Genomic DNA, 21,360 nt, shown 5'->3' on the forward strand with positions numbered 1-21,360 from the left:
CCGTGATAATTACCTACTACTGAAGTTCTTGGTAGAATTATATTCAATTGATTTAAAGTAAATAATGTGTGTATTAAGTCGTAGTATGACCTTTTCAAAATTTTTATTTAGTTTATACGGTTCTTGTTAAACTTGTAAAAGCATATTAATATTATTTTTAAGTGCACTTTCGATACGTATCTCACATACGTTACTATATATTTTATGAAAGTACAAATAAAATTTAAGTTTTACTTCGAACTTTTAAGTATGTTACATAAAACAGATATTTCATTACCTCGTTTATTTACTGCAAATATTGTCTAGAGTTTGAGCTGAAACGAAATACAGTTTTCGAAAGTACTCTTAAGTCATTGTAGTTTTGAGAGATAAAAATTATATTTCTGTTATTTTCGTAGCATTGCAAGCTATGGAATAAGCTTCGGAGGTCTAAGCATAAAGAAGATCCAAATACTGATGTTTTCAAACTAACCAAAGTTACAGTAAAGCCTCCCGTTAGCAAAACCAATACAGGTATTTTAGTTAAACCACGTGCGTTCGCCAAATTACGTGGTATACAAAAAGTACGTCATTTCCAAAGTAATCGTTTACAAAATTTGAAGGTATGAAGTTACATTCAGATAATTATATGTATTTTAAGACTAAGACAATAGTGAGACACTTATTGCATTTGCGGCCTACAATCGGGCACCCCTATTTTATACGATGATAAATAATACTATGACGTTATACAGATTAGAAAACAAATTGTATAAAACTTAATGCAAACTGTATGGAATATTTTTTTATTATTATTACAAAACTCCCAATTCATAGAGTCCTTATATAATACCTTGATACAATTATTTAGCTTACTATCAGTATGTGTCTAGAAAACGGATTTACATTTTTATTTTTCAATGTAAGGTGCGTAAGGACAGAAATAATCTTCCAAACCTTCATATAATAGTAACGTTACTATCATTTTTGTATTATTTGTAATTTAATGGCTAATTGTCGTTAAATTTAAATTTTCAATAACGTTTTTTAATATCCTATGCCCTTATATACGCCCTAATCAACTGACCAAGGACGTATTTGTTAGTGCTGCTTCTGAGACGATTTTTTCTTCCCATCTTTTTAGAAAGATAAATAAGGAATTACGCAGTGTTTGATCGAATTCATCGGATTTGGGTGTTTAACCGTCAGAGAGCATATTCGGTATTTTTGTTTCGATAAGCTGTTGTTGCTAAGCATTTTTGACATAGCAACGTTTGTTTGAAAAACATTTTTGGGACATTCCTTTCAGCAGTTGAAGCGTTCAGACGTTTGTTAACCCACAAATAAAGAAGCGATAGTGTTATCAGAGTTTTTGTTATAATAAACTCTTTCATTAAACCTTAACATTTGAAAAATTGTTTTTTCATTTTTGGGTACAACTTATTAAAGGTGTCATTGTAACATAAATTTTCTCATTACATCACGTGTTATTTTTTGACTGACAATTAATATACAGCCTGTATACAGTTTTGTAATGTACTTCGAGTCGTTGTTAGTTCTAGATAAAAAATGATCATTACATTTTCAGGTGTTACAGTTATTGCAATCAATAGAGAATTAAAGTTCGAATGAGAGTATTTCCAAAACAACCAAAGTGGCTTTACAGGCCCCGTTTCCATACATAGAATAATATATTTAATCTGTATAACTATTGAGTTAAGACATTTTTCAAGTACTTAAATTACATATGATTATTCGATAATATTATGTAGTACAAAAAAGCTCATGTATTATGCTATGTATTTGAATAAAAAAAATCTACTGGGTATATATGCACGTAAATAAATTACCAGAAATAAGAGTTATCTCGTTTTTTTATTGCAAATGTCTTACATCTGTCACATACAGCTGATTAGTGCTGAAGTAAATTGTTTGAATTGTGTAACTGTCATGGTAAAAGCATGTTGGTGCTAATGGTGTTTGGACAACGTGTCTCTGTATTGACTCGACGAGTCGATCATTCTGTCACTCGAGTTATCAGCACGTCCACACTGAACGTCGAAAAAAAAAACCTTCCAGAAAAGCTCGCTGGCTACGTCTAATTGCTCGACTTCGCAGCTTTAATCGACAAGCGAAAAAAAAATCCAAATCCCTCATATTTTACCTTGAACCAACCATCCAAGCATCATTTAGCTATACGAACTTGACCAATAACGAAAAAAAAAAAAAAAAAAAAAAAAAAAAAAAAAAAAAAAAAAAATCGGCCTCAGCGTGTGTGACGTGATAGCTAAAGCTATCACGTCACTATTTACCTATATTTCGGGGCGAGTCATCGGCGGCTACCGAGTCCTAGAATAACATGGGCCGATTGCACTTGAGCCCATCTGATTAAAAATTTTGTTGTTGAGCTCATTATAATGATCGTTTTTTAATAGCACTTGAGCCCAGATGATTGTTACAGTTGAGCCCGTCGAAACGTAATATTATCTTTTTCATAGATACTCGTTTTACATCAGGGCCATTAATAAGATTGATGTCTACCTACATGTGTACACATATGAATATATAATCGAAGTTATATAGAGAATAAATAGTTACGCACCTTAGTCGAATCACAGAACGAATGCGTGACCAAATTACCATTGGTCGTAAATAAAATCAGTTGCGTATTGACGTCGCGTGAAATAAACATCGTATTGTGTCTATCATGTCGTTGATTACAATGCTAAGTAGTAAAGGGAAGCCACTGTTAGTGTTTAAAAAGTTCAAATTTAAAAAAGCACACCTACTTAAAACCGGACAGAAGTGGCGATGCACAAAAAACTTTTGTAAAATAGCAATACTCCCAGATGTTACCGGTGAAACACTTCTAAAAACATCGGGATCATTTCACTCGCATTTTAATGACATGTTTTACAACGAACATCCAAATATTTTTCTCTTCTCCGATACTTTACTAGAGCTACAAGAGGAAAATCTAATTAATGTTCGAAATTCTGATCGTCCTGAACGTCGTACAGCTAGTGCGAGCGAGATTCTTTCCTACGCTAGATTAGCATTAGCAGGAGAAGAAAATAATAAAGGAAAAATGGATTTGTTCACTTTTGTGAAGAGCGTTATTTTGTCGATTAGTTGGGCTCAACTGCCACTTTTTTCTGTCATTCTTATCAGTAGATGGGCTCAAGTGCATAGCGCCCAATAACATATATATTTTCTATATGTACATCTATAACACATTACTTAATGTGTGTTCTCGATGCCACGGACTACGAGCCAGAGGAGAGAGAAGGACCGAAGTCACCGAAGACCATAAAAGGGATTGAAAGTGTGTGAGGTATGATTGGGTGAGCATGTGTGTATGATAGAGAAGGAGAGAAGCGAAGGCTCGCGACACGTCGGAGAGGTGTGAGCGCCGAGCGGCCGCGTCGATTCCCTAGTTTTTGAAACCTCCAATAATTTACCGCTTTTTAGGCGTGTTGGAGGTTTTTCGGATAAACGGGAGGGGCGCGCGCATCTGTTGAAGTGTACTGCCATAACGCAGTCAGTGTCGCGTGGAGCGGCATAGAGAGCAGATAAGAAAGAGAGAGTGATTTGATCCAGGAAAAAGTGACAGGTAGAGCAGAGAGTAAGGAAAGGGATCTAAAAAGCGAGCATAGGAGAACACCGAACAATACTGCCCGAGGGTTAACCGTGCCGCCGAGTCTACGTGACGATTGAGACGAAATCCAGGTAGCACCGGGTGACGGCGTGGACAAAGAGAAGGTCACTTCACGGAGGACGGTGCATTAGGTATTATTTCGAGGTAAAGGTTTGGGGACGATCCGAGTGAGTCAGGATAAGTGGGTGTAGGATTTATATAGGGATAGAAAAGATTGATTTGAGCGGGAGGTATGCTTGAAGTTGTGTCCGTGTGTGTGTGTGTGTGTGTAGCCTAGGTGCCGGCCACCAACAGTCGAGCCAGGGAGAAGTTCGGCAAAGAGGACGACCGGAGGTGACAGCACGAAGATATCTACCTCGAGAATAGTGTGCCAATATAAATATATATGTAAAAGGAGAGAGAGAGAAAGACGCGACGTTGTGGAGAGTGTGCATTGAGGCGAATAAATAGCGCGAGAGCGCTGTGAAAATTTATATCCGCGAGTGTTTATTGAGAAGTAGTGCTCCCATTTGCCCCCTCCTATTTTTTTTTTTTTGGAGTGTCTGATGTCCCCGAGCCCGACACCTGTGGCACACCTTCCTGGGGAAGAGATATCCAGAGTGTAGAGACATGGTAAGAAATTAAGTGAGAGTTTTGTGAGGGGATCCGGGACGGCTGTTTATCGGCTAGAAAAATTCTCGTCACACGTGCTTGCAGGAGTACAAAGAGTACAGGGACGCAGAGGACATCATGCCGCTGGGGACGAGAAACTTTCGGAGCACCGTGTGTCACGATCTCGGCAGATCCCACCAGCGCGAGAGCAGCGTGGTTGACCAGACGACCGCGGCGCTGTTCAGTGCCAAGATGCAGCAGCAGCTCCAGCAGCAGCTCCAGCAGCAGCTCTTGCAGTACCAGCAGCAGCAGCAGCAGCAACAATTGCAGCAGCTGCACCAGCAAACCATGGCCGCGGCCCAGCAGCATCAGCTACAGCAGCAGCGACAGGCGGCGGAAGCCGCGGCCAACACCAAAGGCAGTTACAACGAACGGGGCAGCGTAGACGCAGCTCCGACACGTACGCCAGTTGTCAGACGCATCCCTTCTACTCCGAGGTATGCACGTACTTGGATTATATGTAGTAGATGCGTCCGGGTTACGTGGGACGATGCTTCGGGGCATTGGTACGTGAATAAAGAGAAAAAAATCACGGTAATGCTTACCGTATTGGATCACTGTGTACAATCGCAATGTCCATTTTAATACATTATATATATATATATATCCTATTGTGGATTCACGGTAAAAATTACGGCAACTTTTTTTGATCCTCGCGTGAAAAATAAATTCGATGATGTTAAGTTTTTTTTTATCGTGCTGTGGGCTTTGCCATCGTAGCAGATCTTAATACATCTGTACAAGACATCGACAAATTCTTGCTGATAAATAAATTTATAAATTTGATGATTGTTTTGAGATCGTTTGTTTCTTGATGGCCGTTTTATCGATTTTTTTTTTTTTTAAAGTACATGTCAATAGTGAAACAACAAATTTGCGTCAAAACTTGTAGAATAGAATTTTTTATGGCTTCGTTGACTTTTAGCAGACAAATTTTAACGCGTGTCGTTTATTAATATTTTGACGTGAAAATAATTATCGGTGAAATAAAAATGATTAGAATGGGGTCGGCAAACATAAAAATAAACTTTTTAAAAATAGTTGGTAAAAGCTAGAAAATAGTGTTTTACTTTTTAAAATAAAGTCGACTAGCTGGGATCTGGACTGACTCATTTGTTTTGTAGACAGCGAAAAAAAAAAAAAAACATTTGTGGTGACTAAGATATAGTTTTTACTTATGTTTACATACGTTAAATGACCACCACAAAGAAATAAATTTAGATGTATAGGTACACGTTGGTAAAGTTGTTGCTTATACTTTTAAGAAATATTTGTCTCACACCATTCCAAACAAAATATACCTTATGGAATTTTTTTCAATACTCGTTTACCAGCACATAGTCATGAAAATTCCAAGAGTCCGACATTCGTGTCTAGACTCTGCTTTATTTCCGCGAAACGTTAACAAAAAAAAAAAAAACGCGTAAAACTACAGTCCTGCACGTATACTGAAAGAAGTACCTATCTACAGGTTTTTATCTGAAAAAAAAAAAAAGTAATAAACCTAATTGAACAGCTCAAACGAAATGGAAACGAGCACATAATAACTCCAGGCATGAATATTAACGACGCATTTACGCAAAATGTGCCCCCCTCCTCCCCCCAAACGGCAACTCCGAACTCCACTCTGTAGCAATACTTCATTATACTTACTCCACACGACCCCGGGCTCTAATGCCATTCCGTATGCCAACTATCTTTCCCTTTTCACATCTTTGTACACCCAAAACGTTCCAATAAATTACCCTAATCAGCGCTTCCCGACCCTCTTCCTTTAATCCCCCCCGCAAAACAACACCAACAGTCTCATCCTTACCCCATTTTGAAACGCTCACACGGTCGTTAGTCAAATCTGCGTGTCTCTATGCAACCTTGAAAATTCACAGAGCGACTTGACGGAGGAGGCCGACAGCAACAACCTTTACGTTAACCCACTGGAGGGTAACGACAAGGGCCAGCGCTCGAGCAATGGCTGCGTGAAAAAATCCGTCTCCAGCGAAATAGCCCACGTCGCCCTCAATGTATCGCCCAGTATCGAGTCTCTCAAGGAAATCAACACCCCTGGCAAGTCCGGCAAACTGGCTGGTGAGCCCATGTTGCCAAAGCACCGGAAGTCCCGCATCCAACAGGTGAGAGGGAAAAAAAGAGGAAACAATGGGTGTGGGATGCTGAGCGAACTGTTTTTTGCATATGCGTGGTTTTTTGTTCTTATAGGTGTAGTGTAGGCCTTGGGTGAGATATAGCGAGATGAGGTAAAAACCTGCTTCAGTCTCAAAAATTTTGTGATAGCTGGGATATTTCAAAAAAAATGGTTGATTTTTCAGGAAAAAATCTATTTGTTCCAACGGATAGATAGAGGTTGTCATGAAATATTAGCCACTTCTCTTTACGTGTATCAACAAAGAGTGGCGAAGGTCAAGCACATTTTAGTCCGTATGACGTCTTATTTTTATTACGTCGACTCTTCTTTTTTTATGTGGCAATTTGTCAATTTTTGTTTATTTAATGTGTCACGTTCACAAGTGTCCGATATTTCTGATATAATTTATGGGACGGACTACGCAGATTTAAATGTAAATGTTTTCAATATTTACTCATGAGGTTGACAAAACTTGATAAAAAAATTTAAAAAGTTCGTTGTGTAATTTATTTAAAACAGGTTAAACAATTATTATTTTTAGAAATTGTATTTTCATACTTTGGTAAAACGCCAATTGAATATAGTGGAAATAAAAATTTAATTTACGATTCAAAAAAATTATCGGATTATTTCTCATTTTATCAGATTTAAATGAATGTGGTGCCCATCAGCTAAAAATTCTCAATTGAGACCTTGACATTTAGACCAATTTGTACTAATCTTGAAAAAAAAATTTGGGATAACAGAAAGTTATATCTAAACTGACGATGAATCCCGCTTGTTCCAGAAATATTTTTAAGAATTTGAGGTGTCCTAATAATCTTTAAAAAAGTTTCCGAGATAACGGGTTTTCTCGAGACAAGATAAAGTTTATAAAAAAAATTTCGAGGAAGAAAATTTCGAGACGGAATGTACAATATTTTGGGACTAGAAAAATTCCAAAAGAAAATTTTAAGCTTTACTTAGTCATATGTGTGTGACATAAATTGCTATGAATAGGCTCTTATCAAAGGACTATTGCGGAAAAACAAGCGGTTATATCATCTGACGTACTTCGCTTGGAAGTATGATTAAATTAATTTTCAGACAGAAAGTGCACGTGTCAGCTATCAAAGGTGTAATTTTCATAATTTTGCAGCTAATGAACGCGTTGTACTGTCGTCTCTTTACTTGTTTGCTCCTCTCATTCTCGAATAACTTACGTCAAACTACTAGTGACGGACTGTTTTTTTTTATGTTTCTTTTTTTAAGTTGTATTTTTAGCTCGCGATTCCACGTTTTTCTCCCATGATATTGTATTTGTCTGTCGGTGAAAGCTTAATTTTAGATGGAAAACACGTTTGACATCGAGTGCGGTGCTCTTGAAGGTTTTTTGTCGCTGACGATGAAACATAATTATTTTGACGAACTATTTTCGAGCACATACTAACGGGAAATTTTTTAACAGGTATGTGAGCGTTGATTCTGTTTTGTTAATATTAACTAGCTGCTTCAAATAAAATAGTTTGACAATTCAAAGAAAATTTTTTTTATTAAAATTTTACTTGATAAAACTTGGAATAATAATCGTGAAAAACGGTATAATTTTATGCACTTCACAAATTTTATACTGAAACTGAATTCCACTTTGATACCAAGATAAAGGTCGTATGCACAATAATAGAGGCTCTGACTTATTTTCCACTTTTTGAATAGGTGTTTGAAGTAACTATTTCAGTTACTGACAAAAAATTAATTTAATGATCCATCAATGAATATTGTAACATTTACAATAAATTCTGTTTATTTTATTATAAATTATATTTATTTATTAAAAAATTTTATTTATTTTTACAATAAAATCTATTAATTTTTATAATAAATTCTATTTATTACTATTGACTGAGATGAATGTAAAATGTAGTTTAATCAAACATGTCGGATTCTGAGTGCAATAAAAATAATTGACAAATTTAAAGAAAAATAAATGTTAAGAGTTTTGGACGCGTTCGAATAAGTATTTTTCTACCTTAACAAATACTGATGAAATCCAACATTCAATCACTGGTTGAAAAAATGTTAATTGGAAACTTCTTTTTTAAATTTATTACTATTTTTTTTGTATAGATTAATCATTTATAAGAAATCAATGGTAGTTGAACTAAGCTTAAATGAGATTCGTATCCTTAATAAAAAAAATTATGAAGCTTCTAATAATAACAATAATAAAAAATAAAAAAAATTTTGTACTAAAATTTTCATACATAAGCTTTCCAGGTTTAAATATGCGAAAATGTGGATGAATATGCGTAAGTCCACTTCTACAACTGAATTCATTTTTTTTAATGCTCACCCTGATTCTATTACAAGCATCAGTAATGTCCACTGTAAAACTCCCACTTTAACTGTTTTAGGTGTGATTAAGTATATATTATAATTATCCTTGAAAGTTTGTAAGTGCTTTGTAAATTTAAAAAGTGTTAGGAAATATTTTTTTTGCATAACGCATTGTCGATGTAATTTTGTAAATATTGAGCCCCTTTTATTTAGATTACAGACACACATACCGAGAAATATTATGAGATATTTTCACAAAAGTCCTTGTTTTAAATAAATCATATATTTATAATCTGAATGTAATAATGTTCATTTTCAGTAAACCCTTATTATTTCTCAATGATATTTAAATTTTTCTGTACACACTGTAAATATTTTGTATAATAATTAGTTATTCAGCAGTAAAAAATATATGTAACCCGAATTTCATAAATAATTTCCTATCAAATACAATAATGATTTTTTAAAAACTTTTTATATAATTTACACTGTATGTTTAAATTTTAAAGTCCTTTTAAATACATTTATCACTACTTTCTCATTACAATACCTCAACAAATTTTTTATTGTATTGTGAAAAATATAGTTTAATTACCTCAATTTGCTTAAATAACTGCAACAGTAAATATTTTTGTGAATTAAATTGCTTCTTATCAAAAAGTAAATTAGTTTTTAATTGAATCAATACTGTAGAAATTACTTAAAAACCTTTTTATTTGACTGCCTGATTTTCTTTGTACTTCACTGAACAAGTACCGTCCGAAAAGCCCAACGTGTCAGCCTAAAAACCTAACAGCATACTCTCTAAAGTTGAATCAGTCAAATTTTCCTGCGAATCAGTGAAATGTCGTTTACTTATTGTGATTCTTTACACTTTTAATAAGTCAATATCGTCTAACTTCAGAGAGTAAATAAATAAATAAATAAAAAAAAAAAAATTCCAAAAAACGTTCAACTACTAAAAACAAGAAAGTATAAGCCAAACGGTCTGGTTCACAGAGCGCGCAGCGACAGCGCGTCCCGTTCTCGGCGACGAGTGGAACGGACTCGAGCGGCTCGTCAACCTTACGCGAGGACTTCACCGGCGGCAAGGAAGACAACAACAACTTCCAACACCAGCAGCAACAACAATACGGCACCGCGGCAACGAATATCATCGGCGGAAGCGGTATAGGAAGCAGCTCGCTTGGAGGCGGGGGAGGAGGTGGTGGTGGCCTAAGGGGCGGCCGAGCCTCCCAATTCGCCCCGGTCAACAGTCTTGCCTCGGCGACGCGCATGATAAACCACCACCTCTTCGGCACGATCGCTAGTTCCAAGCACAACACCGGTAATTCGACTCATTAGTGGCCCCACGAGTAGAGCACCTATGCATACATACATACTTATACATAATACATATTTATTATTACTATTATACGTAGAAACACATACACACACGTCTATAATACCATAATTTTTATTACCTCCGATATTTTTATTATACATCATTATATATTTATACGTGAATAATTATATTCTCACGCAGCACTACGAGAAAAACGCTGCGTCAATTGCACTGTCTGTTACTTGGTTCTCTATTTTTTTATTGTGAATGTTATTACATTTAGAAAGAATATTTTTTTACTTTTTTTTTTTTTCTTCTGAAACTAACGATCATCGAGATTGTTATGAGTATCGACGATGTAGCTTTTGGCACAAGTATATGTGGACTCGGTATCAAGAAATGATTGTATTGTAAATAAACAAAAAAGTGAGAAAAAATATGGGAGTTTTTGGTTGCAGAACCAAGTGTAAATGTGTGTAACTGGTTTTCGCGCGCACCTTCGTTTATGAACGTTCGTTGACGAATGTATATATATATATATATATATATATATATATATATATATATATATATATATAAAATGTGTTTCGTTGATTGTTGACACAAATATGTTTGTGAAAGTTTATTGCTACACGTATATTTATAGTTGAAAAAATTATTTGACGATAAATCATCTGGTTGATCGACATTTGACAACACGATGGTTTTGAAGACTAATATAAATTTTATTAATTGGATGGACAATCTTTTGTATTTGCTAATCTCTTTGCGGAGAAGTTAAAAAATGGAAGATTTAGTTTTACGGAGAAAGTACGCAAATATTATACGATCCATGGAGACAAAGGAGTATATTTACCAATAATTCAAGTGATATTGATTGATGAAGAATTAATAGCAATAAAGTTCTGCGTTTTAAGCAGAGAAAATATAAAACTTTGAGTTCACTTTCATACGAATCTCTTAACATACACTTCCCTTGTTGTAAAGATTAGTGTACGCTTTTTGTTTGTGTGTAAGTGTGTACGTTTTTTTTCTTTTTTTTTTCTGCAGCTATACCTATAAATTATTTACAATCAACTATTTACGCAGACATTTACATGACAAAAGTAGGTGGGTATTTTTCTGTGTAAACGTCACTAAAAAAAAAAAAAAGAACCGTCAATGTTGTGAACTAATCGTTATATTTCTAACATAACAAAACACTAACTACTAATGACTAAAGTCGTTGTTTAGTGAAAAATTTACCATGCATGTAAATTGTTTCATTAAAAAAAATTTTTAACTGATTGATGTTTTAACTATGAAGTACAAAATTTCTCGATGATTAAAAACTGTTTATTACAAATAACAAAAACAGTAAATAAAGTTGATGTTTCCCTATAAAAATTGTAACGAACAATCAAAAGTTTTAATCACACGTCACTTGGTGAATACTTGAAAATTGAGCTTTTTTATTTATGAAACTCAGTCTTTGCATGAATAATTTTTTTATTCTAGTCGTTCTGTCAGGCAGCTCATGTATTAAGTACACATTTTTTGCATACAAAAAATGACGAAGCTAGATCACGTCGAAGCTATAAAATGTGGTGCAACCTTCGTGACGTCCAGTACTTCCTATCGTAAACTTTAACTTAAACACTTTACTGTCAAAAATCTTTGCCTATGTAAGAAAACATAAATATGGTTTTTTAAAATTGCAACGGCCAAATTTTTTTTCAAAAATCAGTAATTTGTACATTTATAGACATCCAATTTAAGGAGGTATAAGAAAATTTTTTTCTAAACTGAACATAACTCTGAAAAAAAATTTGTTCAATGCAAAAAAAACCCTCATAAATTTTGAAAATCCATGAAGGTAATCGTAATTTAATTCATACAACTAAAATTTATGATTTATATTGAAAATCGTATTGGAAACTGTATTGGAAATCGTATTAAAAACTAAACAAAAATTGGTTAATTATTTCTATTGAAGTTCAAGATTAAAATAAATTTAACAATCCATTTTGTATAACTTAAAATTTTTAACCACAGACCAACAATATTACTAGTTAACTATTTTTCATTCAAAATCGAAAAACCATTGAACATAAAATGTTTTTTTTCGGCACGTTTCAACAAATAACGAGTTAGAAATGTAACGATTTATTAATCACAAGACGTGATAAGTCGTGGACTTTATTTCATTAACGCTTGAGAGCCATAAATGTAAATTAAGAAAAAAAAAAAAAAAAAAAAAAACCTGAAAAGACAATCAGAACACGTACAAAAATGTAATACAAACTTAGTTTAAAAGTTGACTGTAAAAATATGCCAGGTCAAACGTAGACCCAGAAAACAGTGTGATAATCTAATTATTTCATAATAGGCGTAAAACAGCCTCATTGTTATTATCGTTATTTTATAAATATTTATAAACGTACCCACATTTGGGTCCAAGTTTTACTTTTCTCCTTCAGCTTATACAATTTTAAATATTCAAATGTACTACTTAAGTTTTTTCGCAGTCAGATTTTAAACTTATGACACATAATAAGTCACCTACAACCCATTACCTCATGCAGCTTCAAGTGTCATAAATAAAACCTGCTAGACATGTGTATACATACATTAACAACCAGATTTGAGTCATCACCGCCATTTGCTTTTCGTCCATAGTGTTGCACTAAAAGAATATTTTATAATCATACATACGTAATATATAAGTATGCATGTACGATATATTACAGTACATTACAACAGGCTGACATATATTAGCCTGACCTTAATGGTGGTTCATCGAAATTGACACGATTACCAGTGTAATACTCTCCAGCATTGGTTAAAGACAACTTCGTCATTTGGCCTTATTAATTTGATGATTCTTTGAATAACGATAATATACTGGTAGCTTGTTTAAATTTTATAGTCAGTGAAATTTCGTTTACTCTTTGCGGTTTTTGAAATTTTTAATTTTTTTTTTCAACTCTTCGAAAGGTTTATAAATTTATGAACTATTTTTGTTAAAAGTTTTAGTCTTTAAAATAGAAGTTTAAAAAAAGTAAAAGTACATAGATGATTGTAAAGACTGAAATTGTTGGGGACAATCTAGATACCGTCGTAGCGAGTGGATTTTATTGAAACGAAGATAAAAAGGAATGTCTGATCGATTTGCTACTATTAAGGTCCTGCAAGAAGGAAGAGCCCAAGGAGAATAAATTATTTCCCGTCACGTCACGCTTCGTCGATCACACACGTCTTCAATTCGAAACACATCTCTGAGATATGCACTTCGCAGTTTAGTACCATCTTATCTACAGCACTAAAGTTACATTTTCTTGTCCGCTACGATTTACAACATAATCAAGACATAGTCAATAAATACTTTCAACTGAAACAACTTTACGTCAAACTTTTTTTTTTTTTAATTAAAAAACGAAATTTGCTAAGTTGCTCGTAACTTGGTAAGATATATATTTTCAATACATTGGCTACTACTTGCTGCCATTAATAATTATTTAAAATTAATTAAAAGTGTTTGAATTTCTTTCGTAATTTTTGCTAGACTATAAAATATTGAACAAAATATATTTTTACTCATTGAAATTAATAAAAAATTGACGTAAGTTTCACAATAATGCATATAAAAATGAAAATTAATTAAAAAATATATTAAATATAAGATTGGCTAAAAAAATAAGTACCTAATCGTATTTAATTTTACTAACCTAATATTTTTACTTAGCAGACATAATTATTTATTAATTAATACTTTCGGTCGTTACTTGATGAAGATTTAATTCCATATTAAAATCAAATGAAAAATGAGTTTATAAATAAATCTTCACAATTTATCATATTATTGAAGATTTATTTATTAACTCATTTTTCATTTGATTTTAATATATAATTATTTATTATTGAGAACAATGATTTCATTCGATGATTATAGAAATTTTTAATAATTATGAAGGAGAGTCAATTCCTTCATCCACTGTGTTACGGAAGTTTTTAATTTTTTTCTAATCATTGGTGTAACTTTTATCTGATACAAGTATTTTTTCACTTAAAATATCCTAAGCTTAATAATTTTTTACATTAATTAGTAGTGAGAGTTATAAATGTAAGTTCAATTGATCTGATTACCTCATATATATTTTAACTAATGCGATTCAACGTTACATCTCAAAGACTACATAAAACTTTATGTAAATTTTATAGTTGTTTTCATATGTATTTTTCATAAATTTATATGACTACAGCTAAGTCATTTACAATTAAATCATAACCCAATAACCAAACGTAGTGAATAAAAAAAAAATAAAAAAATTAGATAAACTTAATACTAATCATGTCAAACAGTAAATCTGTTTTTTATACAAGTAGGCAAAAATATATTACTGCAATAAATCATACATAATGTAAATAAGTGTCAAAATTAGCATTATTCTTCACTCTAAAATTAATTAAAATCAAGTAATAGTTTTGATGATTCGTTTTTAATTAAAAACTATTGGGGCAATAAAAATGAGACACTTTTTAGAATAATTAAATATGTGTGATTGTTGGGAAATTTTAACTTTTATTAAGTGTACATATAACATGCCACCTTCCTAGAAGCTAGAAATGCTACGCACGTTTTTTAGGTGGTAATCTAGTTTAATTAGTTTTAGAATATAAAAAAATTGAAGAAATAAAATGAAAACTGTTTATTAAATTACTCAATTTCTATTAAATTACTTAACTAGTTTGAAAGCATTTTAAACTTAGTATTTAGTGTCATTGACATGAAAAATTGTTCTAAAAATCATTAGATTATTTTTTATACTATAATAGTTTAACATTTAACAAGTGGTTAAAACCTTACGAAACACAAACAATACATGTAAACATCAAGTGCAAAAAATGTTTTTACAGACAAGGAACCATCAAAATTTATGAAATTATGGTAATTACTAAATGAAACATTTTCAATCCGATAAAGAACGAAAAATATTTTTTATCTCTCTGCATTTAACGAAAGTTCATGATGTAATTTAAAATACAATCATTTTTAAAACGATGAGTTAATCAAAAAAAACTGACCATCAATGGAATTTAAGAAAATTCAGCAATTTTTTAAAAACAAAGAAAGAATTGACAAAAAAGACCTGTAACAACTTTTAAGATTAAAAAAATATATGTAAAATCGTTCAGCGAACAAAGAAAATGTTAACATATAAAAAAAAATCATCCACACTCAATCACAGAAGAAAAAAATAAACATTAGCAACAGCTAGAAGTGCCAATACGTAGAAAGATGCTTACTGCTTTTAAGTGAGCGAGAGAAAAAAAAGAGAAACCAAATGAGATTAAGGGTGCAAAAGATATTCTAAATTTGGTCCAATGTGGGGCCTGGCTGATGCGTTGTTTGCAGGGAAGAGGGAAGGCACAAGTAAGCTATCCCTGTCGGCCGACTCGATAGACGACTCAACGACTCCCTTCATAGAACGGCAACGCATATCTAAATCGATATTAAAAAAGTCAGAGAGCAGCAATAACTATTATAGCAATGCCGGTGGTGACTCCGACACCGAGAAGCTCATAACTTCCTGCGACAATACCAACACGTCCTCTTGTACCACCGCCTACTCTGGCGGGACGGCCATGTGTGACAACGACAGCGCCGGCCTCACACTACTGGGCAACGCTTTTCCCAACGTCTATGGTACGCGCGACAATACCCACGAATCACACTCTCAATTACCAGCACAATCCATACTTTTTCACGTTTACTCTAAAACTGATCCACTCCATATCGTATAAGCCATAAAAGAACAAATGTTTTGAAAAAAAAAAAAAAAAGTAAATTAGGACAGGCCCTGGATTGTCACTATACCTCTTACAAATTAAGTACATCATTAGGCTTTTGTACAATATTGTCATTGTAATGTCATTTGGTGTGTTTTCTCTGCGTGTGGCATGTGTATGAGGGTGAGTGTATGCATCACCAAATATTCTTTAAACGCAGAGTATAACCAGTTAATTACAACTAAATTTTAAGATTTATTTATTTTTTATTGTACCACGTTTAATGAAAAATCTTGTTTCTAATCCTTGTACCCATTCATAAAATAAAACAATAAAGTAAATTAACTTTTTACGGGACGTTGGACAGCTTTAGATGTAAAACCTCTCAAAGAATTGAAGAACAAAAATTATTGATATGCTAACCAGAAATTTGGAAGTAGGTAGCTCACCTCGAAGTTTACGCAACATCAACACGCCAACGTCCCACGCGCCGTCCAACGTCTCAATTAATTACCAGGAAAAGTGGCCGGTTCACGCGATAACTCGAGAGCCCCGTCTCGTGATCACTTAACGTCACCGCGTAGCTTTGGCTCTCCTTGGCCTTAACAGCACGTGGGTGCACTTAAATCTCATCTTTAAAAGCAGCCGTTGTATTGGATGGGGAAAAAATGAATAACAAGCTTACGTGGCGCTCGTGAGATGGTTTTGAGTATCTCTTGCGATCCGCCTTCAAGGATGCTTTTTGTTGAGCTCTCTCATTGTCACGTACTTGGGACTTATCTCCGTTGAGAAAAAAACGCGGAATATCGTGATATTCTCGTGCTGGGCAACGTTATCAGGTACAGGCACTAGCTTCAAGTTTTCGCGCGTAATTGCCGCTTTTCCGATAATCTGTAATTTGTGTTTCATCGTTTTTTTTTTTTTTTTCGTTAAAATGAATGTCAGGCAAGAATCTGATCATACTATGTGTATTTATATAAGTAACATCGTTGTACTTTGATGAAAGAAATTAATGCAAGTCTGTTGTGACATGTTTTGTGGACAGATCCGAGCGAGGACAAAAATTTCATTTCCAAGTTACCTATGTCGCTGTTCGGTGACGCGATGGAAGGTATATTTACCAATACACTCATTATAATTAAAAATGCCAAAGTTTCGGAATGACAAACAAGTATTTGACGTTGTTAATATTTTTTTGCTATGTACATCGGACGGTGGATCATATTTTCATTTAACTGTCGATAAAAGTCATTAAGTTGTGATTAATTGTGATTTTTTTTTTGTCGTAATTATTTGTTTAGGAAAACTAATTTCTGCTTTTCAAAAGGTATACTTGACGATCGTAACCCTTAAGAAAAAAAGCTTAATATTTCCTAGTACTGTACGAAATAAGATACCATTAACTAGTACGTGCATCGTACAAAATCAATGTCTGACCATAACGGCTCTGTACTACTTGAAACTGTGCTACGATACAAAACCAATTCTCATACGAGGTTCTAATCATAAACAAGTTAATTTCTGATCTTTGAATAAAAAAAAATTATATTCTAACAAAAAAATTTAATTTTTCAATTAAATGTTATTGCAGTTTGTAGGTCACTCTATTACAGTCTATAGTGAAGTTCAATTTTGGAATATTTAAAAGTATTTAAAAATTATTCACCCGTGCTATACTTTAGATGCTCATCAACCGTTGACTTGTTTCTAATTCAAAACATTTGATTTTTTTCATTATTCTAGATTTTGTACGCTTGTGAGAATATCTAAAAATCCATTAAGAAAAATATTTATTTTAATCAAAAGTTCTTTTTTTTTATGCTTGTATCCCAATTTCGAACAAAAAATTATTATTTTGTAAAGAATATACGTTGTTAAAAGCAAAAATTTTGTTATAATTTCTTTTGTTAAATATTAAAAGTCAGAAACAGTACAAAAAAATATCTAATTACTTTTTTTATATTTTTTCATTCGTTTTCAATAAAAACGTATTTTTTAAAGACTCTGCTGTAGAAATTATTATGAAACTATTCTTGAAAACAGAAAAAACTACTTACGTAACAATAGCTGTAAAACAAGAACCAAAATGAAATATTTATTTTATAGGAGAAAAGTACACTACGAACACATGTCATGTTTGCAAAATATTTCATTAGCAAACAATACAGTCATATTTTTTAAAACTTGGAAAACGTTAAAAATTGTGTTTTCATTCTTTTAGATATTCACGCAGAATTTTTTGGTTTTCCAAAATACTCTTTTGCACGGATTCCTACACTTTGAACAATGTATTTTGAGGAAGGGATTATTTATAATTAGGTTTTTTTTAATCAATGGCAAAATCACGTTTTTTAATTTAGAGTTAAACCGGAAGTACTTGACAATCTAAAACTCGTGCATCCTTTTTTCATCCTTTTCAATTATCTGTGCCGAAAATTAAAAAGCTGCAGTTATGTTCTAGTCACAGAAATAAAAAAAAAGTAAATAAAAAATAAAATTTAACTCTGTCACATCACGCAATATTCAATAAACTGCAATTCACCGCGAAGTACGAAACCATCGAAAGGTCAGACATTATTTCGTACACGTTTATCATGCCCTGCTATCTAACTTGTTCTTCTTAAGCACTATAAGTACACATGTACTAATCGGTTTTATCTTGAGGGAACGACCAACACGGCAGGCACGCTTGCTCCACTGTAAACACACTATATACCAATACCTTGTTTTTGGTATGAATGTTTCCGAGTCACGTGAGAAACAGCCTGACCTGCCCGCCTTCTGCATACACTACGTTGTTTACTACGTCATCGAAAACTTGCATGCCTTGGAACTTAATTAAGTCATATTTTGGATAGCTAAAGTCATCTCAGAAAAATATGTATTATTATTTAGGATATCGTGAAACACTGAAATATCGATTAGGTAAAAATATATTACCAAGTATAAGGGGTTAGTCGAGCTTTTATCTAAATCGACGTCACGAGATAGTGACGTGAGGTTTTCCCAATTTTTAAAAATTAGTTTTTTAACATGGAGCGTTAGTTAATTTTTTATTACATTATAGAAAAAATGCAAGTACTCCATGTGGTGTATCAAAGCGCAAAAACTTCAAAGACTTATACCCCGTATCCGTGATCCGAAACGAAAGATTACCATCCGGTGTACATAACTTTTGTAGATTATAAAACGCATAAAAAAATTATTATCATTTGATTTGATCATTTATTTTCATTATTATGTTTACGATCGAAAACATTGCTTGTATTTTCAGAATAAAAAGATACGATCGATGAATTAAGATGCATAAAATAGCGATCCTTGACACAATAATATGCGACCTTTACTCATGCTTGTAAATATAATGTGTTGTATTATTCGAGGTAGTTCTAGGTCAGTGATTCGGTAGAGCTTTTTTAATGACAACAATTTGACGCCTTCGAGAGCTTTTTCTCTTTTTTTTTTTAGGTTCCACTGTTGTACACATTTTGATCATTAAAAACATAGTGATATCGTAATACCTGAAGTCCTGTAGTTGTTACAGTGAGCCCGTTTGCATGAAAGTTTCATTGTGGAATTTTTTGATTTGTTTGATGATTTTTTTATGGTTAGAAAAAAAAGGAAATTTTTCGCTTATAGCTCACACGCATTAAAAAAAATATATATATAGATTAAGCTTTGCTGTGTGCGTGCATGTACCAAGTCTCGTTGTAGGCGAATGTAGGGAAATTGAATTCCAGCATACGGATGATTGAGGACGAGTCACACGTCCTTTTGAGAACTTATATTTAATGCATCGCACGTCTCACCCCTGCATTCTCGACGTCATGGAAAATTATGCTTTCATTCTATATTTCACCCCATTTTATGAAATACGTTTTTAGAATCTAATGATACCGAATTTTGATGAGAAGGACGATGTTTAATAAAATGAATTATATGTAACTAAGTTTTACAGATGAGTAAGTAACGTGTAAGTTATTAGCATAAATATGAAATTTTGCACTTTTAGCCAGTAGAGAGCAATTTTAAAATACTAAAGTTTGATTAGTTAGTCGAAACTCTAGAAGAACAAAAAAATCTTGGAACGATTTAATTATACCGAACTTTCGCTTTCATAGCTGCTATATATGTATTGCGGCACTTGAAACATTTCGATGAGATATTCAAATCAGCTCATTTGTATTTCGAGATTGAATTTAATATCGACTCAAATCGCGCCTCGTCGCTCATACCTGACTGGAATAATATTTTTGGCAAAAAAATTAGTATTTACGTTCAACTTTGCGAATAATGAACAATTCCTGATTTGAACAATCTTTCAACATCTAAAAAAAAATGCGCTAAAAGGATCATTTTCACGAAACAAGAAAAAAAAAAAAAAAAAAAAAAAAAAGCTCAACTGCTAGAGTAAAGCATTCTAAAAAACCTGTGCAACCGCAATACATATAAAAATAAAAGATAGAGCGCATAGCAGATAAGAGAGAAAAGAAAGGCAATCAGGAGAAAAAGCCCCAATAACGAGTCCCCGCTCTGTTTTCAGAGGAGAAGCAGGCGCGCGACGAGACGACGCAGGAGAACAAGAACAAGCGAGCGTACGAGGAGTTGCGCGCGCTCAAGCTCCAGCCGCGCTTCAAGGACCCCCTGGACCAGCACTCCCGCGACAACCAGTCGATACTGCTGACCTCCCTGAGGCCCCAGCACTCGACCAAGAGGCCGAACCCGCAAAACGACAAGCGCCACCCGTCCACCGGCAAACCGAGTCTTCCTCAGGATTACCGGTCGTAGCCTCCCCTGCTACGCTTGCGCACTGCTCGTCACTTCCTCACCGAGTTAATCCTTCCTCTTCCCTCGCGCTTTCACGCCCCACTGTGTCGCTATTATTATTATTATTGTACTTTATTTTGATACTCTCTCACCTGTATTGTTCTTTATTTCCCTTTGACGAGTTTCTTCTCTCTCTACCTCTTGAGTGAACTGAATGTTATGATAAAGCGTTGATTCCATAGTAGATGTTTTGTATGTGTGTCGTTTGTTGAAATAGTGTCGCGTCGAAGATGCTGTTACGGAATATTGTGAAATTTTTGTACAAAATGAATATTGTTGAAGATATTGTTCACGCTCATCCGTTGACCTACTTTTTTAATATCTAAAGTTCCACTGTATGCCCTTTACGATTTTTAACTCCAAGAACGAACGAGACTTTTTTATCGGAAAAACAAAGCTTTGACGATGCGTTTATTGTAACATTCATTTTGTTTATTAGTAGATAGATATACGTGTAGTAGTGCTGGAGATTTTTTATCAAACGTATATAATAATAATTAAAAAAAAAACATGCAATTCGAATTGTATTGAAACTGGCGAGCTTTTAGATATATATGAAAAAAAAAATCGTTCGATTTAAAATTATTGTTGAATCGTTGTAAATAATAATTTTTTCCACAACACTCTAATTAATTATACATTGGTTTTGTGTCGTACAAAACTTAGATTACTTTGTAAGTTTACTGCTCAATATTT

General features: G+C 33.4%; 1 long non-coding RNA gene across 2 annotated transcripts; it reads left to right on the plus strand.

The window, feature by feature from the left end:
• Positions 1 to 15,702: 15,702 nt before the first annotated feature.
• On the plus strand, positions 15,703 to 20,772 carry LOC149374934 (uncharacterized). 2 transcript variants are annotated; one of them, XR_016293000.1, is made up of 2 exons: positions 15,703 to 15,754; positions 20,381 to 20,456. It is a non-coding gene; the product is annotated as an uncharacterized LOC149374934 (long non-coding RNA). The 2 variants fall into 2 exon arrangements; XR_016292999.1 differs by lacking the exon at positions 15,703 to 15,754 and adding an exon at positions 16,895 to 16,948 and having other exon boundaries at positions 20,381 to 20,772.
• Positions 20,773 to 21,360: the final 588 nt, after the last annotated feature.

This window comes from Copidosoma floridanum, unplaced genomic scaffold (assembly GCF_036245765.1).
Source record: "Copidosoma floridanum isolate Cflo_tuat_1 unplaced genomic scaffold, Cflo_Japanese_pri ptg000013l, whole genome shotgun sequence".
Taxonomy (NCBI): domain Eukaryota; kingdom Metazoa; phylum Arthropoda; class Insecta; order Hymenoptera; family Encyrtidae; genus Copidosoma; species Copidosoma floridanum.